The sequence below is a fragment of the Carassius carassius genome, chromosome 8, assembly GCF_963082965.1.
Source record: "Carassius carassius chromosome 8, fCarCar2.1, whole genome shotgun sequence".
Taxonomy (NCBI): Eukaryota; Metazoa; Chordata; class Actinopteri; order Cypriniformes; family Cyprinidae; genus Carassius; species Carassius carassius.
The window spans coordinates 32,275,988-32,301,430 of NC_081762.1; the positions used below are offsets into that span (position 1 = coordinate 32,275,988).

General features: G+C 47.0%; 15 non-coding genes across 15 annotated transcripts; 10 read left to right on the top strand and 5 right to left on the bottom strand.

Annotated features, from left to right (window-relative positions):
- Positions 1–375: 375 nt before the first annotated feature.
- trnaa-agc (transfer RNA alanine (anticodon AGC)) lies at positions 376–448 on the bottom strand. The gene has a single exon. It is a non-coding gene; the product is annotated as a tRNA-Ala (tRNA).
- Positions 449–7,298: 6,850 nt separating this feature from the next.
- Positions 7,299–7,370, top strand: trnaq-uug (transfer RNA glutamine (anticodon UUG)). The gene has a single exon. It is a non-coding gene; the product is annotated as a tRNA-Gln (tRNA).
- An 893-nt stretch (positions 7,371–8,263) lies between these two features.
- On the bottom strand, positions 8,264–8,336 carry trnaa-agc (transfer RNA alanine (anticodon AGC)). Its single transcript has one exon. It is a non-coding gene; the product is annotated as a tRNA-Ala (tRNA).
- Positions 8,337–8,953: 617 nt separating this feature from the next.
- trnaf-gaa (transfer RNA phenylalanine (anticodon GAA)) lies at positions 8,954–9,026 on the top strand. Its single transcript has one exon. It is a non-coding gene; the product is annotated as a tRNA-Phe (tRNA).
- A 2,425-nt stretch (positions 9,027–11,451) lies between these two features.
- trnaf-gaa (transfer RNA phenylalanine (anticodon GAA)) lies at positions 11,452–11,524 on the top strand. Its single transcript has one exon. It is a non-coding gene; the product is annotated as a tRNA-Phe (tRNA).
- Positions 11,525–11,824: 300 nt separating this feature from the next.
- Positions 11,825–11,896, top strand: trnaq-cug (transfer RNA glutamine (anticodon CUG)). Its single transcript has one exon. It is a non-coding gene; the product is annotated as a tRNA-Gln (tRNA).
- Positions 11,897–12,591: 695 nt separating this feature from the next.
- trnaa-agc (transfer RNA alanine (anticodon AGC)) lies at positions 12,592–12,664 on the bottom strand. Its single transcript has one exon. It is a non-coding gene; the product is annotated as a tRNA-Ala (tRNA).
- A 5,109-nt stretch (positions 12,665–17,773) lies between these two features.
- trnai-aau (transfer RNA isoleucine (anticodon AAU)) lies at positions 17,774–17,848 on the top strand. The gene has a single exon. It is a non-coding gene; the product is annotated as a tRNA-Ile (tRNA).
- A 476-nt stretch (positions 17,849–18,324) lies between these two features.
- On the top strand, positions 18,325–18,396 carry trnaq-cug (transfer RNA glutamine (anticodon CUG)). The gene has a single exon. It is a non-coding gene; the product is annotated as a tRNA-Gln (tRNA).
- A 690-nt stretch (positions 18,397–19,086) lies between these two features.
- trnaa-agc (transfer RNA alanine (anticodon AGC)) lies at positions 19,087–19,159 on the bottom strand. The gene has a single exon. It is a non-coding gene; the product is annotated as a tRNA-Ala (tRNA).
- Positions 19,160–23,458: 4,299 nt separating this feature from the next.
- Positions 23,459–23,532, top strand: trnai-aau (transfer RNA isoleucine (anticodon AAU)). Its single transcript has one exon. It is a non-coding gene; the product is annotated as a tRNA-Ile (tRNA).
- A 107-nt stretch (positions 23,533–23,639) lies between these two features.
- Positions 23,640–23,712, top strand: trnaf-gaa (transfer RNA phenylalanine (anticodon GAA)). The gene has a single exon. It is a non-coding gene; the product is annotated as a tRNA-Phe (tRNA).
- A 135-nt stretch (positions 23,713–23,847) lies between these two features.
- On the top strand, positions 23,848–23,919 carry trnaq-uug (transfer RNA glutamine (anticodon UUG)). Its single transcript has one exon. It is a non-coding gene; the product is annotated as a tRNA-Gln (tRNA).
- A 1,159-nt stretch (positions 23,920–25,078) lies between these two features.
- trnad-guc (transfer RNA aspartic acid (anticodon GUC)) lies at positions 25,079–25,150 on the top strand. The gene has a single exon. It is a non-coding gene; the product is annotated as a tRNA-Asp (tRNA).
- A 103-nt stretch (positions 25,151–25,253) lies between these two features.
- Positions 25,254–25,325, bottom strand: trnag-ucc (transfer RNA glycine (anticodon UCC)). The gene has a single exon. It is a non-coding gene; the product is annotated as a tRNA-Gly (tRNA).
- Positions 25,326–25,443: the final 118 nt, after the last annotated feature.

Consider the following 25,443-nt stretch of genomic DNA (forward strand, 5'->3'; position numbering starts at 1 on the left):
TAGGGAACTGTGCGTAAAATGGCACTGTTTTGCAACCAATTTGCACAGGACCATGTCTGAAATACTTTTTGGCAGCTATGAGCCCAAAAAAAGCTAACGTGGGAGTGTGGCAGCATTGCGTCAACGCTCAGTCGGTCTCTTTAGGGCAATGGTTTCCAAACCTTTCCTGGAGGCACCCCTGCCCTGAACTTTTTGTATGTCTCCCTTATTAGACACACCCAAATCAGGTCTTGCAGTCTCTACTAATGAGCTGATGATTTGAAACAGGTGTGTTAGATGAGGGGAAATGCGAAATGTGCAGGGCAGGGATGCCTCCAGGACAGGATTGAAAACCACTGATCTAGGGATGTGTGAGTAAAAGGGCAGGAGCCGACTTGGAGAATGCGGGCATCGATCCCGCTACCTCTCGCATGCTAAGCGAACGCTCTACCATTTGAGCTAATTCCCCTGGCCTTTCAAGAATGACGAGCATAGCTGGGAATGATGGGTTTGATGCAAAGAGGCTGTCCCTCCTCTGGGCTTGCTCCTTTGCACTGGCCGAGATTATGTTGTCGAATTAACAAAGAGATTAAGCTTTTGTGTTTAAGGACCTTCTCGGTCTTTTTACGCCAGTATGCATGTGTATGGATTCTTGTATTATGTAGGCTACCTTGGAACACTCGGATCATGCAGACAACTTCTCACCTCTTTTGCTCACACTGACTTAAAGTCTAAGGAAGCGGTTCTCAATTCTGGTCCTCGCTCCCCCCAGGTCTGCATGTTTTGCATGTCTCTCTTTGTTAGCACACCTGATTCGGATAATCAGCTCATTAGAAGTGAGCTCCTAGTGATTGACATGGTCCCTACAAACTGTTCATTGCTCCCCACTCCCTGAGCAGGGGAAATCCGTCAAAGTATACTTCACTTTGGAACATTGGTTCACGGATTTGTGCTGCGCAACTTCTTCACACATGGAGAAGTGTGACATCATTTACCTCTGTATACCTCGATACACCACTGTATTACTCACTATGAATTAAACATATACATACGCTTTGAACTTGAAACGTGCGCTTCGGTACATATCAGAGTGTGTGGCCAACTTGAAACGTGCGCTTCGGTACATATCAGAGTGTGTGGCCTTTTTTGATAACCGTGGCCTGCATCCGGTGCACTTCCAGGAGCCACCACCACTTGCTTCAGTACCCAGCTACAATTGGCTCCTCACTGTATACAGTCAGGACATTCTCAACAGGCTCGATCACATAAAGGCCAGCATAACATCCACGTATGGATCAATTTTAAAAATGGATTCAACTAAGAAGGTCAGATAAGCTGCTTACTTGACTGTACCCTTATCTTCAATGTATTTTTAGACCGAGAGAGCTTTATTTTTTTCAGTGTAACTGATTTGGATGCCTGTTGTATTATTTGCTATGCTTATTGTTTCTTTCAGATCACCAAGAAGTTGAGCGGGCCTGCGAAAGGCACAGCACAGTGGCTTACCTCAGTGGGCAATGAGATAGGTCAGGTGCTGATGAGTGTCCTGACTGCGAATGAAGGGGCTGGGTTAGACCACATGGCTGCAGGGCTCATGGAGCGATACCGGAGTGCTGGTGTTGATCCTCCCACTGTCATTTATGTGGACTGTGATTGTTGCAAGACAGTGGGAGAGACTAAATTGAAGAGGCGGTTCAGCGGCTGGCCCGATGTCATCGTCCGCCTAGACATTTGGCATTTTATGCGACGTCTGGCAGTAGGGTGCACCACTGATGCCCACCAGTTGTACCCTACTTTTATGGCTAGGCTGTCATCCTGTATTTTTGAGTGGGATGCAGGGGATCTCACTCTGCTGAGACGGGCCAAAAGGGAGCAACTCATCCAACAGGGCTGGCCTACACTGACGGAGGCAGAACTGGACCATCATTTAACTAAAGCTGAGCTGCTCCAGCACTGCAGGAGGAGAACACGAGGAGAAGAAACCACTATCCGCCTCCTTGATATGCTCATCAGAGAGCTCATGGGTGGCAAGGGGAATGATGCTCTTGGTGTTCCACTACTTGACAGTGTGAGAATGCAGCACATCTGGAATGTCCAGAGGCGGCACGTCACCTGTATCCAAGTTCCTCCAAATGTGCCGCTCTATACTGAAACTGGAACTACAAACAAGGGTGGGGTGGTTCTAAAAACCTATCGTTGTGCCAGAGGCTCCACATCCCTGGAATCATTTCACTGCCACCTAAGCAGATTTATTCCAGGTTTGTCATGTCAGAATATACCACATTTTGCCACTAATTCATGTTTATCAAGATATTTGCAGATTAAATTTTCTGTTTTGCATTTTCTCAAAGCAATATTTGGCTTTCTATTTCTTTTTCTAGGGAACAGCGCAAACAGCCTGAACTTCCAGATTTATCTCCTGGAAGGTTTATTACGCTGGATTCAGGACCGGGCTGAAGCTGCTGTTGCAGATGAAGGTTCAACTCTGCGCTCTTACACAGGGGAGCTGGTTTACTCTGTCAATGAGAACTACAATAAGTTGTATGGCAGGAAATTGGTCCCAAGCTTCACTCGACCTGCAGTATACACAGGTAAAAATGTTTTGATGAATGCAGCTCATGATGTAGCATGTTTTTGTTAAAATTACAATTGCTTTTGGACAGTAATAATGTAATTTTGACATATCAGAGAAAAATTATACTACCAGAATATTTGTACATTATTCTGTGTTCTAGGTTTCAGGGGAGAAAATAAAATACATAGTAGAATATAGAGTAATCCTGTCTTTTTATGATACCCTCTGAATTAGATATATATTGTTCATAGAGAAGTGGACAACAAAATATTTACTGCATTTCTGAATAAACCTTTCTGCATAATTTCCATTAAAAACGTTTTCTGTTACAAATATTTCCTCAGGAGAGCTCATTGGAGTACAGTACTTGTTGAGGCAGAACAGTCAGCCCCTGGAGGACATGTGCCCTACCTCTGAGAGGACCTCTCATTTGCTGGAGGAGATAGATGTGGAGGAGCAAGTGGAAAGGGATGAGGCTTTCATTGATTTCTTTGGAGAGGAAGCCACAGTGGCAAATCTTGTGGCATCAGATGACTTAGTCCTTTCAGGTCCACCAGTTCTACCAGCTGCACCAGTTCCCAGTGTCCAGGCTCCTTCAGCTGCACCAGTGCCCAATGTAGCTGCACCTGTGCCCAGTGTCCAGACTCCACCAGTGCCCAGTGTCCAGGCTCCTTCAGCTGCACCAGTGCCCAGTGTCCAAACTCCACCATGGCCCAGTGTCCAGGCTCCTTCAGCTGCACCAGTGCCCAGTGTAGCTGCACCAGTGCCCAGTGTCCAGGCTCCTTCAGCTGCACCAGTGCCAAGTGTAGCTGCACCAGTGCCCAGTGTCCAGGCTCCACCATGGCCCAGTGTCCAGGCTCCTTCAGCTGCACAAGTGCCCAGTGTAGCGGCACCAGTGCCCATTGTCCAGGCTCCTTCAGCTGCACCAGTGCCCAGTGTAGCTGCACCAGTGCCCAGTGTCCAGGCTCCTTCAGCTGCACCAGTGCCCAGTGTCCAGGCTCCACCACTGCCCAGAGTGCGGGCTCCTTCAGCTGCACCAGTGCCCAGTGTAGCTGCACCAGTGCCCAGTGTCCAGACTCCACCAGTGCTCAGTGTCCAGGCTCCTTCAGCTGCACCAGTGCCCAGTGTCCAGACTCCACCAGTGCCCAGTGTCCAGGCTCCTTCAGCTGCACCTGTGCCCAGTGTAGCTGCACCAGTGGCCAGTGTCCATGCTCCACCACTGCCCAGAGTCCGGGCTCCTTCAGCTGCACCAGTGCCCGGTGTAGCTGCACCAGTGCCCAGTGTCCAGGCTCCTTCAGCTGCACCAGTGCCCAGTGTCCAGGCTCCTTCAGCTGCACCAGTGCCCAGTGTAGCTGCACCAGTGCCCAGTGTCCTGGCTCCACCACTGCTCAGAGTCCGGGCTCCTTCAGCTGCACCAGTGCCCAGTGTCCAGGCTCCACCACTGCTCAGAGTCCGGGCTTTTTCAGCTGCACCAGTGCCCAGTGTCCAGGCTCCACCACTGCTCAGAGTCCGGGCTCCTTTAGCTGCACCAGTGCCCAGTGTCCTGGCTTCACCACTGCTCAGAGTCCAGGCTCCTTCAGCTGCACCAGTGCCCAGTGTAGCTGCACCAGTGCCCAGTGTCCAGACTCCACCACTGCTCAGTGTCCAGGCTCCTTTAGATACACCCTCAGCAATGGTAAATTTTCCTTTTCTATACGAATTGTGACTCATTTAGTTATTTGCCATTAAGCAGTAAACTTACTTAACAGCATGTAAATACCTAACCAACAGTTATATATTTCCAGGCTGTTGACGAGCACTGCATTCCTGGAATGGACCGGGTGGATGCGTTGGTGGAGTGTCTGGTGGAGCTGCGCACACAGACAAGCCTCACACTTACCAACCAACAAGTTGCGACCATTGTGGGTTTTTGGCAGAACCTGGACAAATTTTATAAAGACAGGGATGTGTATGCTGCTCGTCATCAAGACAGGCTACTTACAGGACGTTTTAGGTCCCCGAAAAAGAAAGCTGTCTTCACTCCTGGTGTCGAAAGCACAAAAAGGTGTGTTTTGGGTTCTAGCAGCTCTCCAGCACAGTGGCCTAATTGCTGTTGCCTTGTTGAAATGATTTTCATAAGGTTATGTAACATCCACCGAAGCCCCAAGAAACAGCGGACAGAATCTCTGTCTAGATGGGATCTCATTCTTCGTGATTACAGAAGAATTCGGCAGCTAATCTTGAGCAATGGAACGGTGATGAGTGACACAACCCTTCAGCTAGTTGAGGTAAATCAGAGGACTCTTACGACGTGGCACAATAACTGTTTAAAGGGTCAGGAGGTCTCCTTGCTGTTGCAAGGGCTGGACCTTCCAGAGGCACGTCCAGTGGCTTTGGATGCTTTGCCTCCAGCACGAGTACAGCCTGTTGTGCCTCCACAATATAGCCACCAGTTGCATACCTACCAGATGCCACCAGACACAGCTCGACAGCAAAGACCAAGTTTAGAAAGATTGGGCCCTCAGCTACCTGTACATCTGCCACAGCAACATCAATCTGGCCATCAGCCGTACACCCTCAGCGTTCAGCCACGTCCACCCAGTTAAGGCCAATTTGTCCCAGGCCGACAGCACCACACCCATTGGTTCCTGACACACCCACTGCCCCTGTTGTGTCTCAGATGTTTCTGGTGCCCTGCCTATTTTGCAACCAGTTTGCGCAGGACAATGTCTGAAATACTTTTCGGCAGCTTTTAGTCCAAAAAAATTAACTAACGTAGAGAGTGTGGCCGCATTGCATCGATGCTCAGTCTGTCTATTTAGGGCAGTGGTTTTCAAACCTGTCCTGGAGGCACCCCTGCCCTGCACATTTTTATTGTCTCCCTTATTAGACACACCCAAATCAGGTCTTGCAGTCTCTAATGAGCTGATGATTTGAAACCGGCTAGAGAAGGCAGCTCGAGGGGGGTGGAAGTCGGAAGAAAATTTTTAGAATGAGGCCTAGAGAAAACACTTGTACTGTACTCAGGGCACTAAGGGGAATCCATTTTTGTAAATTTTATGCCATAATAATGTAGAAATATGCATATAAAAAATGTTGGACTTTGGTTAATTTCACCACATGAGGTGAATGTTAACCAGAATGTCACACATTTTGCCAAGCTTTAACTCCGCCAAAACGGGGCCAAACTGCACCAAAATCGGGACAAAGTCAGACCAGTGGGCCCTCTATCCGACGACACAGGCCCATGTCCCTATGACCCCGGGGGTCCGAGTTACGGCCCCCCAAAATGTGGAATTATATCCGTTATAACTAAGGAACCGGACCACCCAGGAACTCGAGGGTGGTCGCTTACGGTAGAACCCTCGACCCTCTAGGGATCCCCCGAATTTCAGCCCCGGGGTCCACCGCTTTGCGGAGATATTAGCAAAATAATAGTACCATCCACCCCCCTCGCACCTACTCATCCATGCCGGCCAGGGTGCACCCTCCCCGGCTAGAGAAGGCAGCTCGAGGGGGGTGGAATTCGGAAGAAAATTTTTATGATGAGGCCTAGAGAAAACACTTGTACTGTACAAAGGGCATTCAGAGGAATCCATTTTTGCAAGTTTTATCCCAAAATACTGAAGAATTTGCATAAAGACGAGCGTAGAATTTTGGCACACTTGTGCACCACATGTGGTGCGTGTCTCAATGTTCATTAAATAGCAACTGTATTTAACTTTATTTATTTCAAATGTGTGCCATATTATTAAAGAAAACACCTCTATTGTACGCAGGGCACTCAGAGGAATCAATTTTTGTAAATTTTATCCCATTATACTGAAGAAATATGCATAGAAAAAATGTTGGATTTTGGTTAATTTCACCACGTGGTGAATGTTAACCAAAATGTCACACATTTTGCCAAGCTGTAACTCCGCCAAAACGGGACCAAGCTGCACAAAAATCGGGACAAAGTCAGACCAGGGGGCCCTCTATGCGACGACACCAGCCCCAAGTCCCTATGACCCCGGGGGTCCGAGTTACAGCCCCCCAAAATTTGGAATTTGAACCGTTATAACTCAGGAACCGGACCACCCAGGAACTCGTGGTTGGTCGCATACGGTAAGCCCCTCGCCCTCTAGGGATCCCCCGAATATCCCATAATAATGTAAAAATATTCATAGAAAAAATGTTGGATTTTGGTTAATTTCACCAGAAGAAGAAGGCTCATTGGTCTAGGGCTATGATTCTCGCTTTGGGTGCGAGAGGTCCCGGGTTCAAATCCCGGACGAGCCCTTGTTCAGGTTAAAACGTGAAGCTTTATTGTGTCATTGCATTCACAAACATTATCGCAGGTTTTTGCTAATCAGGCAGACACGGATGGCTAAGCCAGGCCGTTTAGCCCAGCTGGTTAGAGCGTGGTGCTAATAACGCCAAGGTTGCGGTTTCGATCCCCGTACTGGCCAGCTGTTTTTATTGTCTGGGGGCTCACCTCTGCTGTGCTCTTCAGCTCCGACAAAGAGTAGGGTGATCTCACTGAAATCCCTGCTTGCTAAGCAGAGGTTTGTTGTAGCCGAAATAGCTCAGTTGGGAGAGCGTTAGACTGAAGATCTAAAGGTCCGTGGTTTGATCCCGGGATTCGGCAACATCTCCCACACTTTTACCTTTTTTGAGGCGGGCCATTGACCAAAAATCACTGGGTTCCAGCCTCTCTGTATAACTGCTTCCCCACAGCCAGAGAGCTATCTGTTTCCAAGTTGGCCTCCAACCAAGCAGTTTCGGTTCCATGGTGTAATGGTCAGCACTCTGGGCTTTGAATCCAGCGATCTGAGTTCGAATCTCGGTGGAGCCTGTGTGCTTTCTTGCCGCAGGAAAAGATAAAACAGCACTAGTTTGGCGATGGTGCCAGTGTTTGTGGCCCTGTGAGCAACAGCTGCACCAGTAAAGGTTCCATGGTGTAATGGTTAGCGCTCTGGACTCTGAATCCAGTGATCTGAGTTCAAATCCTGGTGGGACCTAGTTTGCGCAGGACAATGTCTGAAATACTTTTCGGCACCTTTTAGTCCAAAAAAATTAACTAACGTAGAGAGTGTGGCCGCATTGCATCGATGCTCAGTCTGTCTCTTTAGGGCAGTGGTTCTCAAACCTGTCCTGGAGGCACCCCTGCCAGGCACATTTTTATTGTCTCCCTTATTAGACACACCCAAATAAGGTCTCGCGGTCTCTACTAATGAGCTGATGATTTGAAACAGGTGTGTTAGATGAGGGAAACATTCAAAATGTGAAGGGCAGGGGTGCCTCCAGGACAGGTTTGAAAACCACTGCTTTAGGGAACTGTGCGTAAAATGGCACTGTTTTGCAACCAATTTGCACAGGACCATGTCTGAAATACTTTTTGGCAGCTGTGAGCCCAAAAAAAGCTAACGTGGGAGTGTGGCAGCATTGCGTCAACGCTCAGTCAGTCTCTTTAGGGCAATGGTTTTCAAACCTTTCCTGGAGGCACCCCTGCCCTGAACATTTTGTATGTCTCCCTTATTAGACACACCCAAATCAGGTCTTGCAGTCTCTACTAATGAGCTGATGATTTGAAACAGGTTTGTTAGATGAGGGGAAATGCGAAATGTGCAGGGCAGGGATGCCTCCAGGACAGGATTGAAAAAACTGATCTAGGGATGTCACCTTTATTTTTATTTATATAGCGCTTTAAACATGTGTGATGTGTGAGTAAAAGGGCAGGAGCCAACTTGGAGAATGCGGGCATCGATCCCGCTACCTCTCGCATGCTAAGCGAGCGCTCTACCATTTGAGCTAATTCCCCTGGCCTTTCAAAAATGACGAGCATAGCTGGGGATGACGGGTTTGATGCAAAGAGGCTGTCCCTCCTCTGGGCTTGCTCCATTGCACTGGCCAAGATTATGTTGTCGAATTAACAAAGAGATTAAGCTTTTGTGTTTAAGGACCTTCTCGGTCTTGTTACGCCAGTATGCATGTGTATGGATTCTTGTATTATGTAGGCTACCTTGGAACACTCGGATCATGCAGACAACTTCTCACCTCTTTTGCACACACTGACTTAAAGTCTAAGGAAGCGGTTCTCAATTCTAGTCCTCGCTCCCCCCAGGTCTGCATGTTTTGCATGTCTCTCTTTGTTAGCACACCTGATTCGGGTTGAAACGTGAAGCTTTATTGTCTCATTGCATTCACAAACATTATAGCTGTTTTTTTTCAATCAGGCAGACACTAATGGCTAAGCCAGGCCGGTTAGCTCAGCTGATTAGTGCGTGGTGCTAATAACGCCAAGGTCGCGGGTTCAATCCCTGTTCTGGTCAGCTGTTTTTATTGTCTGGGGGCTCATCTCTGCTCTGCTCTTCAGCTCCGACAAAGAGTAGGGTGATCTCACTGAAATCCCTGCTTGCTAAGCAGAGGTTTGTTGTAGCCGAAATAGCTCAGTTGGGAGAGTGTTAGACTGAAGATCTAAAGGTCCCTGGTTCGATCCCGGGTTTTGGCAACATCTCCCACACTTTTCCCTTTTTTGAGGCGGGCCATTGACCAAAAATCACTGGGTTCCAACCTCTCTGTATAACTGCTTCCCCACAGCCAGAGAGCTATCTGTTTCCAAGTTGGCCTCCAACCAAGCAGTTTTGGTTCCATGGTGTAATAGTCAGCACTCTGGGCTTTGAATCCAGCGATCTGAGTTCGAATCTCGGTGGAGCCTGTGTGCTTTCTTGCCGCAGGAAAAGATAAAACAGCACTAGTTTGGAGATGGTGCCAGTGTTTGTGGCCCTGTGAGCAACAGCTGCACCAGTTAAGGTTCCATGGTGTAATGGTTAGCACTCTGGACTCTGAATCAAGTGATCCATCTTCAAATATCGGTGGGACCTATTTTGCCACCAGTTTGCGCAGGACAATGTCTGAAATACTTTTCGGCACCTTTTAGTCCAAAGAAATTAACTAACGTAGAGAGTGTGGACGCATTGCATCGATGCTCAGTCTGTCTCTTTAGGGCAGTGGTTCTCAAACCTGTCCTGGAGGCACCCCTGCACTGCACATTTTTATTGTCTCCCTTATAAGACACACCCAAATAAGGTCTCGCGGTCTCTACTAATGAGCTGATGATTTGAAACAGGTGTGTTAGATGAGGGAAACATTCAAAATGTGAAGGGCAGGGGTGCCTCCAGGACAGGTTTGAAAACCACTGCTTTAGGGAACTGTGCGTAAAATGGCACTGTTTTGCAACCAATTTGCACAGGACCATGTCTGAAATACTTTTTGGCAGCTGTGAGCCCAAAAAAAGCTAACGTGGTAGTGTGGCAGCATTGCGTCAACGCTCAGTCGGTCTCTTTAGGGCAATGGTTTTCAAACCTTTCCTGGAGGCACCACTGCCCTGAACATTTTGTATGTCTCCCTTATTAGACACACCCAAATCAGGTTTTGCAGTCTCTACTAATGAGCTGATGATTTGAAACAGGTGTGTTAGATGAGGGGAAATGCGAATTGTGCAGGGCAGGGATGCCTCCAGGACAGGATTGAAAACCACTGATCTAGGGATGTGTGAGTAAAAGGGCAGGAGCCAACTTGGAGAATGCAGGCATCGATCCCGCTACCTCTCGCATGCTAAGCGAGCGCTCTACCATTTGAGCTAATTCCCCTGGCCTTTCAAGAATGACGAGCATAGCTGGGAATGACGGGTTTGAGGCAAAAAGGCTGTCCCTCCTCTGGGCTTGCTCCTTTGCACTGGCCGAGATTATGATGTCAAATTAACAAAGAGATTAAGCTTTTGTGTTTAAGGACCTTCTCGGTCTTGTTACGCCAGTATGCATGTGTATGGATTCTTGTATTATGTAGGATACCTTGGAACACTCGGATCATGCAGACAACTTCTCAACTCTTTTGCTCACACTGACTTAAAGTCTAAGGAAGCGGTTCTCAATTCTAGTCCTCGCTCCCCCCAGGTCTGCATGTTTTGCATGTCTCTCTTTGTTAGCACACCTGATTCTGATAATCAGCTCATTAGAAGTGAGCTCCTAGTGATTGACATGGTCCCTACACAGTGTTCATTGCTCCCCACTCCCTGAGCAGGGGAAATCTGTCAAAGTATACTTCACTTTGGAACATTGGTTCACGGATTTGTGCTGCGCAACTTCTTCACACATGGAGAAGTTTGACATCATTTACCTCTGTATACCTCGATACACCACTGTATTACTCACTATAAATTGAACGTATATATTCGCTTTGAACTTGAATCACGGAGGGATGTCATGTGATGTCCAGTTCTCAGGGCACTTACGTTCGAATGGAACAAATGTCTGAAGCTATACGAGAAACTTACAAAATGTGAAGAGCAGGGGGCGCGAGGACTGGAATTGAGACCCGCTGGTCTAAGTGACATCTGACCGTTTCAGCTGTCCTCCCTAACATCCCTCTACATGTTAGATACAGCCCCATTTTTAGGTCAATTAAGAGGCCAACTTGCATTCGTTAGCCTTTCACACTGTCTCAAGGACATTGATTGCTTCCACGTTAGTTCATGTTCCTTCTTTTGTTGATGCTGAAATAGCTATTTTTTCCTGGCTTTGGGCAAGAAGGCTCGTTGGTCTAGGTGTATGATTCTCGCTTTGGGTGCGAGAGGTCCCGGGTTCAAATCCCGGACGACCCCTAGTTTAGGTTAAAACGTGAAGCTTTATTGTCTCATTGCATTCACAAACATTATGGCAGGTTTTTCCAATCAGGCAGACACGGAAGGCTAAGCCAGGCCGGTTAGCTCAGCTGGTAGGACGTGGTGCTAATAACGCCAAGGTCGTGGGTTCGATCGCCGTACTGGCCAGCTGTTTTTATTGTCTGGGGGCTCATCTCTGCTCTGCTCTTCATCTCCGACAAAGAGTAGGGTGATCTCACTGAAATCACTGCTTGCTAAGCAGAGGTTTGTTGTAGCCAAAATAGCTCAGTTGGGAGAGCATTAGACTGAAGATCTAAAGGTCCCCTGTTCGATCCCGGGTTTCGGCAACATCTCCCGCACTTTTCCCTTTTTTGAGGCGGGCCATTGACCAAAAATCACTGGGTTCCAACCTCTCTGTATAACTGTTCCCCACAACCAGAGAGCTATCTGTTTCCAAGTTGGCCTCCAACCAAGCAGTTTCAGTTCCATGGTGTAATGGTCAGCACTCTGGGCTTTGAATCCAGCGATCTGAGTTCGAATCTCGGTGGAGCCTGTGTGCTTTCTTGCCGCAGGAAAAGATAAAACAGCACTAGTTTGGCGATGGTGCCAGTGTTTGTGGCCATGTGAGCAACAGCTGCACCAGATAAGGTTCCATGGTGTAATGGTTAGCACTCTGGACTCTGAATCCAGTGATCCGAGTTCAAATCTCGGTGGGACCTATTTTGCCACCAGTTTGCGCAAGACAATGTCTGAAATACTTTTCGGCACCTTTTAGTCCAAAAAAATTAACTAACGTAGAGAGTGTGGCCGCATTGCATCGATGCTCAGTCTGTCTCTTTAGGGCAGTGGTTCTCAAACCTGTCCTGGAGGCACCCCTGCCAGGCACATTTTTATTGTCTCCCTTATTAGACACACCCAAATAAGGTCTCGCGGTCTCTACTAATGAGCTGATGATTTGAAACAGGTGTGTTAGATGAGGGAAACATTCAAAATTTGGAGGGCAGGGGTGCCTCCAGGACAGGTTTGAAAACCACTGCTTTAGGGAACTGTGCGTAAAATGGCACTGTTTTGCAACCAATTTGCACAGGACCATGTCTGAAATACTTTTTGGCAGCTGTGAGCCCAAAAAAAGCTAACGTGGGAGTGTGGCAGCATTGCGTCAACGCTCAGTCAGTCTCTTTAGGGCAATGGTTTTCAAACCTTTCCTGGAGGCACCCCTGCCCTGAACATTTTGTATGTCTCCCTTATTAGACACACCCAAATCAGGTCTTGCAGTCTCTACTAATGAGCTGATGATTTGAAACAGGTTTGTTAGATGAGGGGAAATGCGAAATGTGCAGGGCAGGGATGCCTCCAGGACAGGATTGAAAACCACTCCTCTAGGGATGTGTGAGTAAAAGAGCAGGAGCCAACTTGGAGAATGCGGGCATCGATCCCGCTACCTCTCGCATGCTAAGCGAGCACTCTACCGTTTGAGCTAATTCCCCTGGCCTTTCAAGAATGACGAGCATAGCTGGGAATGACGGGTTTGATGCAAAGAGGCTGTCCCTCCTCTGGGCTTGCTCCTTTGCACTGGCCAAGATTATGTTGTCGAATTAACAAAGAGATTAAGCTTTTGTGTTTAAGGACCTTCTCGGTCTCGTTACGCCAGTATGAATGTGTATGGATTCTTGTATTATGTAGGCTACCTTGGAACACTCGGGTCATGCAGACAACTTTTCACCTCTTTTGCTCACACTGACTTAAAGTCTAAGGAAGCGGTTCTCAATTCTAGTCCTCGCTCCCCCCAGGTCTGCATGTTTTGCATGTCTCTCTTTGTTAGCACACCTGATTCGGATAATCAGCTCATTAGAAGTGAGCTCCTAGCGATTGACATGGTCCCTACACAGTGTTCATTGCTCCCCACTCCCTGAGCAGGGGAAATCCGTCAAAGTATACTTCACTTTGGAACATTGGTTCACGGATTTGTGCTGCACAACTTCTTCACACATGGAGAAGTGTGACATCATTTACCTCTGTATACCTCAATACACCACTGTATTACTCACTATGAATTGAAAGTATACATACGCTTTGAACTTGAATCACGGAGGGATGTCATGTGATGTCCAGTTCTCAGGGCACTTACGTTCGAATGGAACAAATGTCTGAAGCTATACGAGAAACTTACAAAATGTGAAGAGCAGGGGGCGTGAGGACTGGAATTGAGACCCGCTGGTCTAAGTGACATCTGACCGTTTCAGCTGTCCTCCCTAACATCCCTCTACATGTTAGATACAGCCCCATTTTTAGGTCAATTAAGAGGCCAACTTGCATTCGTTAGTCTTTCACACTGTCTCGAGGACTTTGATTGCTTCCACATTAGTTCATGTTCCTTCTTTTGTTGATGCTTGCCGGTGCTGCTTCAGGAACAGCTGCCTGGTGCACAAATGTCGGAAATGAACACGGCCAGGTCCTTGTCTCTGTGCTGACAGCTGCCGAGGGACATGGACTGGACTCCATGTCAGCTGGTCTGATGAAACGCTACCGAGAGGCAGGAGAGGCAGCCCCAAAAGTGATGTACGTGGACAGGGACTGCTGCAGTCAGTATGGCCAATCGCGGGTGAAGATCATGTTTTCGGAGTGGGATGAGCTTGTAGTGCGCCTCGACATCTGGCACTTCATGCGGCGATTTGCTGCAGGTGTCACAACAGAGGCTCATCCACTCTACGGGATCTTCATGGCACGTCTGTCCACGTGCATCTTTCAGTGGGATCCAGAGGATGTGGCTGCTCTTCGCTCTGCAAAAGAGAGTGACCTGGCGGCAAAGAAAACTGGCCACATCTCAGAAAAGGCGGTCAGTGCTCGCATTACCTGGAGGGAGTTGGCACTGCACTGCCGGAGGAGGACCAGGGGGGTGGAGGAGACCGCCAGATTGATTGGGTCACTGATTGATCAGTTTGACAGTGCGGATGGGAAGGACACCCTGGGAGTTCCTCTGCTGGACCACGAACGTATCCAGCAGATATGGAAGGAACAGCGCAAGCACGTCCAGTGTATACAAGACCCAGAGGACTTTCCGCTGTACATGAAGACAGGGACACTGAAGAAAGGCAGCGTGGAGCTGTGCTGCTACAGGTGTGCTCGTGGCTCTACCTCCTTGGAGTCGTTCCACCTCCACCTGAACCGTTTTATTCCAGGTATTACATGCACATGGATTATTATTTTTCTGTAGAAAATATAAGCACTGTAACTGCTTCCATCACTTTAAAGTAATGCCGCATTAATAAATGTCACACTCTACATTACAATTACTTTTTAATGTCATTAGCATTGACAAAGCTGTCTTGACTAACAAGTCACTAGTAATACAGGAATAAGTGACAATCATTTTTAATTTAGTTACACAACTCTATTAAATGTAGTATACAAGTTACTTCAGAGCACCTTATGTGTAGTACATATATTGTACATATGTGACATATAAAACCCTTTTTTATATATTTTTTAATATTATTTAACTTTTAGGAACAAGTGCCAGCGATGCGCATTTTCAGGCCTATCTCCTTGAGGGCTTGATGCGTTGGAATGATGACCGAATGGAAGATGCCATAAAACGGGCGTCCTCCATTCGGACATATGGCAGTGCCATGAGAGAGGCTGTGGACCGGCTTAGCCGAACAGTCTTTGGGAAGCCCTGGGATGAGCGCTATCGCCCTCCTGGAGCATATACAGGTAAGAAATTTAATTTGTTCTTTTGCAATATTCTATTAAGTTATCTATTTAGCCTCCAATGTACTTGATAAATTATTAAGAGCACTTTTTTTCTTTTTTTCTTATTTTATTATTGTAGGTGAATTGCTGGGAATCGAGTACCTTTACAGCCAGACTGGCAAAACACTGTCTCCAGTGCTCCAGAACCCAGAGGAGGAAGACCGGCTGGTGGAGGAGGTTGATGATCAGGACCTGCTAGATGAGGGGTTTGAGCAAGAGAGCATGGAGGACATCACAGTTCCAGTGCTGTATGAGGATGACCCCTGCCGTGATCTCAGAAACAGCCCCTCATCTTTGCCTCTGCCTCAGTCCCCAGCATCACTGGCTGAGCCGTCCACATCATCTGGAGGAGAGGGACAGCATCTCGCCCCTGCCTCTTCAGTGCTGTCACAGCCATCTGACACTGGAAGCAGTGTCTCCGGCGAGGCTCAGGTAAGACACTCTAAGGGCTTTATTTTGTTTCAGTCTCGTTTTATTCCAAATACACTACAAGCAAGGTGTTTTTTTTTTAAGCCTGCATTTATTTGATTCAAAATACAACAAAAGCAGTAATATTTTGAAATATTTTTACTATTTAAAATAACTGCTATCCATTTGAATATATTTAAAAAAGTAATTCAGTCTTGTGATTTCAATGCTGAATTTTAGCATCATTACTCAGGGCACACGATTCTTCAGAAATCATTCCAATTTGCTGCTAAGAAAAACCGGGTGCCGGGTGCTATATTATTATTATTATTATTATTAGGTTAAAAATAGCTCCTAGAGATTTTTTGTTTAGGTTTCTTTGATGAATAGAAAGTTCAGTATATATTGTAACATTATAAATGTCTTTATTATCTATTTAATGCGTCCTTGCTAAATAAAAGTATTAATTTCTATAATTTAATACTAAATATATAATGATTTAAATGGTCTGACTCCACACTTTTGGATGGTATAGTGTATAATGTTAAAAAAGCTTTTTATTACAGATAAACTCTTATCTTGGATCCTTCTATTCATCAAAGAATCTTGAACAAAATGTACACAACTGTTCTAAATATTGATGATAATAATATCAATAAAAAAAGGTTTCTAGAACAACAAATCAGGATATCTGAATGATTTCTGAAGATCATGTGACACTGAAGACTCAGGAATTATGCTGAAAATACAGCTTTGCATCACAGAAATAACTTACACTTTAAACTATATTCAAATAGAAAGCATTTTTATTTTAAATAGTAAAATTATTTCACAATATAATGGCTTTTGTTGTATTTGAATAAAATAAATGCAGGCTTGTTGAGCAGAATTCTTTAAAATATGTAAAAAAATATTTCTGTTCAAAGGCTTTTGACTGGAAGTGTATATTAACACTAATCTGCATTTACTAGGGAGCAGTCATTGGACCTGATGGCATCGCTGGGTGGGACAAGGTCCAGGATCTGGCTGGTTTCCTGGTGGGTCTTCGTGAGGCTCCTTACCTCACCGACCTGCAGGTGACAGAGGCCATCCAGCTGTGGACAGCTCTCCCTGATGTTGATAAACAGCGGGTCAACTATCAGCCTCGACATCAGCCTCAGCTGACACATGGGCGCTTTAAGGCACCGAAGCGGTCCGGAGTCACACCGGGTGTGGAGAGTGTGAAACGGTGTCTGATTGGACATCCTGGGGGTCCAGCACAGTGGCCCAGCACCAGCCGCTTGGTTGAGGCCATTTGTATGAAGCTGTGTGCTTTACACAAGTCACCGACCAAGAAGGCTGGAGTTTGCACCCCCAGGTGGTCTAAAATCCTTTCAGATTACCACCACATCCGAGACCTGGTGCTTAACAGTCGAAGGCTGATGGATGAAACAATGATCCAGCTGTTTGAGCTGAACCAGAGGACACTCATTCAGTGGTAAGCAAGGCACATTATTTGGTTCAAGGGAACTGAATACTTCTGTACACACACACACACACACACACACACACACACATATATATATATATATATATATATATATATATATATATATATATATTTTACAAGTAATTTACTTTCAGGTTTCAACGGCAGCAGAAGAATCAGGAAATGAGTGTCCTCGCCCAGGGACTGACTCCATCTGACCCAATTGATGTGGCTGATACGCAGCTTCCTCTGCCGAGGGAAAAATTGGATGACGTGCCATCAACATCAGGCCCAAAACATCAATTTATCCTTCCGCCAAATCGAGAAGGACAGGCTCCAATTCTGCGACCGGGTCGCCGGCCCACTTCTGCCAAATAGGAGTGCCCTATAGCACCCGTCCCCACAGCAGCAGGAGTTGTGCAGCCCATTTCAGCACCTGGGTCACTGTTAGGCACACTAGTCCTTAACCCAGACATGACTGTGTCGATGGTGATTCCATCTTCTGGTGCTTTGACATCCGGTCCAGGCCCAGCTCCGCCTGCTCCAGCGCCTGCTCCAGCGCTGCTGCTTCTGTGTCCCGTTACACCCAGAGGAACAGGTATAACTGCTTCCCCACAGCCAGAGAGCTATCTGTTTCCAAGTTGGCCTCCTCCCTTCCGGGACTGGAATTGAGACCCGCTGGTCTAAGTGACATCTGACCGTTTCAGCTGTCCTACCTAACATCCCTCTACATGTTAGATACAGCCCCATTTTTAGGTAAATTAAGAGGCCAACTTGCATTCGTTAGCCTTTCACACTGTCTCGAGGACTTTGATTGCCCTAGGGGTATGATTCTTGCTTTGGGTGCGAGAGGTCCCGGGTTCAAATCCCGGACGAGCCCTTGTTTAGGTTAAAACGTGAAGCTTTATTGTCTCATTGCATTCACAAACATTATGGCAGGTTTTTTTCCAATCAGGCAGACACGGATGGCTAAGTTAGCTCAGCTGGTTAGAGCGTGGTGCTAATAACGCCAAGGTCGCGGGTTTGATCCCCGTACTGGCCAGCTGTTTTCATTGTCTGGGGGCTCATCTCTGCTCTGCTCTTCAGCTACGACAAAGAGTAGGGTGATCTCACTGAAATCACTGCTTGCTAAGCAGAGGTTTGTTGTAGCCGAAATACCTCAGTTGAGAAAACGTTAGACTGAAGATCTAAAGGTCCCTGGTTCGATCCCGGGTTTCGGCAACATCTCCCACACTTTTCCCTTTTTTGAGGCGGGCCATTGACCAAAAATCACTGGGTTCCAACCTCTCTGTATAACTGCTTCCCCACAGCCAGAGAGCTATCTGTTTCCAAGTTGGCCTCCAACCAAGCAGTTTCGGTTCCATGGTGTAATGGCACTCTGGGCTTTGAATCCAGCGATCTGAGTTCGAATCTCGGTGGAGCCTGTGTGCTTTCTTGCCGCAGGAAAAGATAAAACAGCACTAGTTTGGAGATGGTGCCAGTGTTTGTAGCCCTGTGAGCAACAGCTGCACCAGTTAAGGTTCCATGGTGTAATGGTTAGCACTCTGGACTCTGAATCCAGTGATCCGAGTTCAAATCTCGGTGGGACCTATTTTGCAACCAGTTTGCGCAGGACAATGTCTGAAATACTTTTCGGCAGCTTTTAGTCCAAAAAAATTAACTAACGTAGAGAGTGTGGCCGCATTGCATCGATGCTCAGTCTGTCTCTTTAGGGCAGTGGTTCTCAAACCTGTCCTGGAGGCACCCCTGCCCTGCACATTTTTATTGTCTCCCTTATTAGACACACCCAAATAAGGTCTCGCGGTCTCTACTAATGAGCTGATGATTTGAAACAGGTGTGTTATATGAGGGAAACATTCAAAATGTGAAGGGCAGGGGTGCCTCCAGGACAGGTTTGAAAACCACTGTTTTAGGGAACTGTGCGTAATATGGCACTGTTTTGCAACCAATTTGCACAGGACCATGTCTGAAATACTTATTGGCAGCTGTGAGCACAAAAAAAGCTAACGTGGGAGTGTGGCAGCATTGCGTCAACGCTCAGTCGGTCTCTTTAGGGCAATGGTTTTCAAACCTTTCTTGGAGGCACCCCTGCCCTGAACATTTTGTATGTCTCACTTATTAGACACACCCAAATCAGGTCTTGCAGTCTCTACTAATGAGCTGATGATTTGAAACAGGTGTGTTAGATGAGGGGAAATGCGAAATGTGCAGGGCAGGGATGCCTCCAGGACAGGATTGAAAACCACTAGGGATGTGTGAGTAAAAGGGCAGGAGCCAACTTGGAGAATGCGGGCATCGATCCCGCTACCTCTCGCATGCTAAGCGAGCGCTCTACCATTTGAGCTAATTCCCCTGGCCTTTCAAGAATGATGAGCATAGCTGGGAATGACGGGTTTGATGCAAAGAGGCTGTCCCTCCTCTGGGCTTGCTCCTTTGCACTGGCCGAGATTATGTTGTCGAATTTACAAAGAGATTAAGCTTTTGTGTTTAAGGACCTTCTCGGTCTTGTTACGCAAGTATGCATGTGTATGGATTCTTGTATTATGTAGGCTACCTTGGAGGCTACCTACCATGGAGAAGTGTGACATCATTTACCTCTGTATACCTCGATACACCACTGTATTACTCACTATGAATTGAACATATACATACGCTTTGAACTTGAATCACGGAGGGATTTCATGTGATGTCCAGTTCTCAGGGCACTTACGTTCGAATGGAACAAATGTCTGAAGCTATACAAGAAACTTACAAAATGTGAAGAGCAGGGGGCGCGAGGACTGGAATTGAGACCCGCTGGTCTAAGTGACATCTGACCGTTTCAGCTGTCCTCCCTAACATCCCTCTACATGTTAGATACAGCCCCATTTTTAGGTCAATTAAGAGGCCAACTTGCATTCGTTAGCCTTTCACACTGTCTCGAGGACTTTGATTGCTTCCACGTTAGTTCATGTTCCTTCTTTTGTTCATTCAAAATATATAGATGTCTTCATCATTTAATGCTCTCTTAGCTTTTATTTAAACGAGTGTTTTTGATAATATCAGCAGGTCTCATCTCAGCCAGAAGATCTCCCCCTTCTGTGGCCACAGACAATGCCACAGCAAGACCAGAAGTGGGTGTCGGAAGCACTTTTTAGGGTTGGTGCAAAGGGAAAGCTGGAGCTGCGTGAAAACCTACAGTTGTGGTATCACCCCCCTCCATCAGCCCTGTTGTACCACCAAGCTCCAACACCTGATTTTTTTCACAGCGTCTCTTGCTCTGGATGCCATATAAGCTGTGGAAGGTGCGGCTCCAGTGTACTAACCCTGCCTGTGCCACGCAACAACTGTGTGGTGGTGGACTGCACAGGAGGGTACGACAGGTGTTAGACATTGACAGATACTGCAACCTGGTGACAGAGACCCTGATCTGCACCAGGTGTAGAACCAGCTACCTGTCCTGGAGTCATGCTGTGCTGCAGCAGTTGGACCTGGCCCATCGATCTGAATTCAGGGTCATCCTCACACGCAAGTAATTATTTTGCAGTCATTTTCACTTATGTGCTACCTTTTTTGATAAATATTTCCTACAATAATTAGATACCTTACAATAAGATACTTAAATGAATACTTTTTTCCAAGGTATGCCTGTGACATTCAGGTTCTTTGCTTGCTGCGTGAGAGGGGCATGGGGAATGGCCCAGTGAGGATCATCGGCCAGCCGAGAGAGAACCACAGTGAGGAGTGGTTGAAACGTGCGCTTCGGTACACATCAGAGTGTGTGGCCTTTTTTGATAATCGTGGCCTGCATCCGGTGCACTTCCAGGAGCCACCACCACTTGCTTCAGTACCCAGCTACAAATGGCTCCTCACTGTATACAGTCAGGACATTCTCAACAGGCTCGATCACATAAAGGCCAGCATAACATCCACGTATGGATCAATTTTAAAAATGGATTCAACTAAGAAGGTCAGATAAGCTGCTTACTTGACTGTACCCTTATCTATAATGTATTTTTAGACCGAGAGAGCTTTATTTTTTTCAGTGTAACTGATTTGGATGCCTGTTGTATTATTTGCTATGCTTATTGTTTCTTTCAGATCACCAAGAAGTTGAGCGGGCCTGCGAAAGGCACAGCACAGTGGCTTACCTCAGTGGGCAATGAGATGTCCAGTGGGCAATGAGTGTCCTGACTGCGAATGAAGGGGCTGGGTTAGACCACATGGCTGCAGGGCTCATGGAGCGATACCGGAGTGCTGGTGTTGATCCTCCCACTGTCATTTATGTGGACTGTGATTGTTGCAAGACAGTGGGAGAGACTAAATTGAAGAGGCGGTTCAGCGGCTGGCCCGATGTCATCGTCCGCCTAGACATTTGGCATTTTATGCGACGTCTGGCAGTAGGGTGCACCACTGATGCCCACCAGTGGTACCCTACTTTTATGGCTAGGCTGTCATCCTGTATTTTTGAGTGGGATGCAGGGGATCTCACTCTGCTGAGACGGGCCAAAAGGGAGCAACTCATCCAACAGGGCTGGCCTACACTGACGGAGGCAGAACTGGACCATCATTTAACTAAAGCTGAGCTTTTTGAGGAGAACACGAGGAGAAGAAACCACTATCCGCCTCCTTGATATGCTCATCAGAGAGCTCATGGGTGGCAAGGGGAATGATGCTTTTGGTGTTCCACTACTTGACAGTGTGAGAATGCAGCACATCTGGAATGTCCAGAGGCGGCACGTCACCTGTATCCAAGATCCTCCAAATGTGCCGCTCTATACTGAAACTGGAACTACAAACAAGGGTGGGGTGGTTCTAAAAACCTATCGTTGTGCCAGAGGCTCCACATCCCTGGAATCATTTCACTGCCACCTAAGCAGATTTATTCCAGGTTTGTCATGTCAGAATATACCACATTTTGCCACTAATTCATGTTTATCAAGATATTTGCAGATTAAATTTTCTGTTTTGCATTTTCTCAAAGCAATATTTGGCAACCAAAGCAACCAGTTTGCGCAGGACAATGTCTGAAATACTTTTCGGCAGCTTTTAGTCCAAAAAAATTAACTAACGTAGAGAGTGTGGCCGCATTGCATCGATGCTCAGTCTGTCTATTTAGGGCAGTGGTTTTCAAACCTGTCCTGGAGGCACCCCTGCCCTGCACATTTTTATTGTCTCCCTTATTAGACACACCCAAATCAGGTCTTGCAGTCTCTACTAATGAGCTGATGATTTGAAACCGGCTAGAGAAGGCAGCTCGAGGGGGGTGGAAGTCGGAAGAAAAATTTTAGAATGAGGCCTAGAGAAAACACTTGTACTGTACTCAGGGCACTAAGGGGAATCCATTTTTGTAAATTTTATGCCATAATACTGTAGAAATATGCATAGAAAAAATGTTGGATTTTGGTTAATTTCACCACATGAGGTGAATGTTAACCAAAATGTCACACATTTTGCCAAGCTGTAACTCCGCCAAAACGGGGCCAAACTGCACCAAAATCGGGACAAAGTCAGACCAGTGGGCCCTCTATCCGACGACACAGGCCCATGTCCCTATGACCCCGGGGGTCCGAGTTACGGCCCCCCAAAATGTGGAATTATATCCGTTATAACTAAGGAACCGGACCACCCAGGAACTCGAGGGTGGTCGCATACGGTAGGCCCCTCGACCCTCTAGGGATCCCCCGAATTTCAGCCCCGGGGTCCACCGCTTCGCGGAGATATTAGCAAAATAATAGTACCATCCACCCCCCTCGCACCTACTCATCCATGCCGGCCAGGGTGCACCCTCCCCGGCTAGAGAAGGCAGCTCGAGGGGGGTGGAAGTCGGAAGAAAATTATGATGAGGCCTAGAGAAAACACTTGTACTGTACAAAGGGCATTCAGAGGAATCCATTTTTGCAAGTTTTATCCCAAAATACTGAAGAATTTGCATAAAAACGAGCTTAGAATTTTTGCACACTTGTGCACCACAAGTGGTGCGTGTCTCACTGTTCATTAAATAGCAACTGTATTTAACTTTATTTATTTCAAATGTGTGCCATATTATTAAAGAAAACACCTCTACTGTACGCAGGGCACTCAGAGGAATCAATTTTTGTAAATTTTATCCCATTATACTGAAGAAATATGCATAGAAAAAATGTTGGATTTTGGTTAATTTAACCACGTGGTGAATGTTAACCAAAATGTCACACATTTTGCCAAGCTGTAACTCCGCCAAAACGGGGCCAAGCTGCACCGAAATCGGGACAAAGTCAGACCAGGGGGCCCTCTATGCGACGACACCAGCCCCAAGTCCCTATGACCCCGGGGGTCCAAGTTACGGCCCCCCAAAATTTGGAATTTGAACCGTTATAACTCAGGAACCGGACCACCCAGGAACTCGTGGTTGGTCGCATACGTTAGGCCCCTCGCCCTCTAGGGATCCCCCGAATATCCCATAATAATGTAAAATATTCATAGAAAAAATGTTGGATTTTGATTAATTTCACCAGAAGAAGAAGGCTGATTGGTCTAGGGGTATGATTCTCGCTTTGGGTGCGAGAGGTCCCGGGTTCAAATCCCGGACGAGCCCTTGTTCAGGTTAAAACGTGAAGCTTTATTGTCTCATTGCATTCACAAACATTATCGCAGGTTTTTGCTAATCAGGCAGACACGGATGGCTAAGCCAGCCCGGTTAGCTCAGCTGGTTAGAGCGTGGTGCTAATAACGCCAAGGTCGCGGGTTCGATCCCTGTACTGGCCAGCTGTTTTTTATTGTCTGGGGGCTCATCTCTGCTGTGCTCTTCAGCTCCGACAAAGAGTAGGGTGATCTCACTGAAATCCCTGCTTGCTAAGCAGAGCTTTGTTGTAGCCGAAATAGCTCAGTTGGGAGAGCGTTAGACTGAAGATCTAAAAGTCCCTGGTTTGATCCCGGGATTCGGCAACATCTCCCACACTTTTCCCTTTTTTGAGGCGGGCCATTGACCAAAAATCACTGGGTTCCAACCTCTCTGTATAACTGCTTCCTCACAGCCAGAGAGCTATCTGTTTCCAAGTTGGCCTCCAACCAAGCAGTTTTGGTTCCATGGTGTAATGGTCAGCACTCTGGGCTTTGAATCCAGCGATCTGAGTTCAAATCTCGGTGGAGCCTGTGTGCTTTCTTGCCGCAGGAAAAGATAAAACAGCACTAGTTTGGCGATGGTGCCAGTGTTTGTGGCCCTGTGAGCAACAGCTGCACCAGTTAAGGTTCCATGGTGTAATGGTTAGTACTCTGGACTCTGAATCCAGTGATCTGAGTTTAAATCTCGGTGGGACCTATTTTGCCACCAGTTTGCACAGGACAATGTCTGAAATACTTTTCGGCACCTTTTAGTTCAAAAAAATTAACTAACGTAGAGAGTGTGGCCGCATTGCATCGATGCTCAGTCTGTCTCTTTAGGGCAGTGGTTCTCAAACCTGTCCTGGAGGCACCCCTGCCCTGCACATTTTTATTGTCTCCCTTATTAGACACACCCAAATCAGGTCTTGCAGTCTCTACTAATGAGCTGATGATTTGAAACAGGTGTGTTAGATGTCACCCGGATCCAGTCAGTATCCAGACAAGATGGTGGATCAACACCTAGAAAGGACCTCTATGGCCCTGAAACACAGCGGAGACCGGGACAACTAGATGAGCCCCAGATACAGATCCCCTGTAAAGACCTTGTCTTAGACGACCACCAGGACAAGACCACAGGAAACAGATGATTCTTCTGCACAGTCTGACTTTTCTACAGCCTGGAGCTGATTTGCTGGTTTCTTCTGACCAGAGGAGAACTGTCTCCCCGACTGAGCCTGGTTTCTCACCGGGTTTTTTCTCTATTTTTTTCACCGATCGAGTTTTGGTTCCTTGCCTCTGTCGCCTCTGGCAGGCATAGCTGGGGACACTTCATGTGCAGCGATATCATTGACTTGATTGCAAATTATTGCACAGATACTATTTAAACTGAACTTAGCTGAATGATGACATCATCGATTTCAATGACGAAATGCCTTTAACTGTCATTTTGCTTTATTGACTCACTGTGTTCCTAATTAATGTTGTTCAGTTGCATTGACACAATCCTTTTTGTTTAAAGCGCAATTAAAAAAGTCCAAACAATGACCCCTGCAACGGGTAGTGTTCCAAATGTTATGCGACTTTAGCTAATGATGGGTCCATCCGGAATTTGACGGTGCTAGGGCTGTGTCAGCGTCAGAAAAAGCCATGCATTGTTCAGTTATGTCGGTGCAGTAGCATCGGTTGGGGGAGAAACGGCAGCATGCGCAGCTCCTCGTTAGTATAGTGGACAGTATCTCCGCCTGTCACGCGGAAGACCGGGGTTCGATTCCCCGACGGGGAGAGCTAGCTCTTTTCGGCTTCCGAACGATCCATCCAAAAGTTTTGGGAGGAGCCACAGGTCACAGAAGGAGTTCTGCTTCGACATCAGCCCAAACCAAAGGACATGCGTTGGCCGGGAATCGAACCCGGGTCAACTGCTTGGAAGGCAGCTATGCTCACCACTGTACCACCAACGCAGTCAGCAGTCAGCCACTTGCGCCTTCGCTAAGAAGGCTCGAAGTGCACGAGTCGCCGATAGGGCTAGAGGAGCTGATGAGATCTTTGTTTGGACCCGTCACTAAAGAGAGCCTTCCA